This window comes from Corvus brachyrhynchos, unplaced genomic scaffold, assembly GCF_000691975.1.
Source record: "Corvus brachyrhynchos isolate BGI_N302 unplaced genomic scaffold, ASM69197v1 scaffold10, whole genome shotgun sequence".
NCBI lineage: Eukaryota > Metazoa > Chordata > Aves > Passeriformes > Corvidae > Corvus > Corvus brachyrhynchos.
The window spans coordinates 1,353,355-1,353,705 of record NW_008236180.1 but is presented as its reverse complement, the minus strand read 5'-3'; the positions used below and the strand labels follow the sequence as shown (position 1 = coordinate 1,353,705).

General features: G+C 72.1%; 1 protein-coding gene across 3 annotated transcripts in view; it reads right to left on the bottom strand.

The window, feature by feature from the left end:
• The window catches only part of SRC (SRC proto-oncogene, non-receptor tyrosine kinase), a 15,669-nt gene extending 15,318 nt beyond the window's left edge, over positions 1-351 (bottom strand). For all 3 annotated transcript variants that reach the window (XM_008633637.2, XM_008633653.2, XM_017732839.1), the window contains exon 1: positions 327-351. The gene's annotated coding sequence lies outside the window, so the exon portion shown is untranslated. The remainder of the gene's footprint in view (positions 1-326) is intronic.

Here is a 351-nt window from a genome sequence, read left to right as displayed (position 1 = left end):
GCGCCGCCCTGCCGGCGGGGGGGATTAGCCCCCCGGGCACGTCGCAGCCTGCAGGAACTCCCTGCTTTCCGCTCCGGGGGCAGCGCCAGCGGCACATCGCGAACCACCACCGGCATGAGCTGCGAGGCCTCAGCTCTGCCGCCCGGGCCGGCCACGCCGCGGGGAACACCCAGGGAGGGTTCTGCCTTCTGCACCTGCACCCAGCCCACCCAGAGATGCTCCAGGGCCAATCGGGCTGTGGCAGAGCACCCAGTGCCGCAGCTGTGAGCCCCCCAGAAGGTAAAGCAGCCCGGTCCCCCCTCCCCGGGCCATCGGCGATGTCTTACCGGTGCTTTCGGCTACCACCCCGCG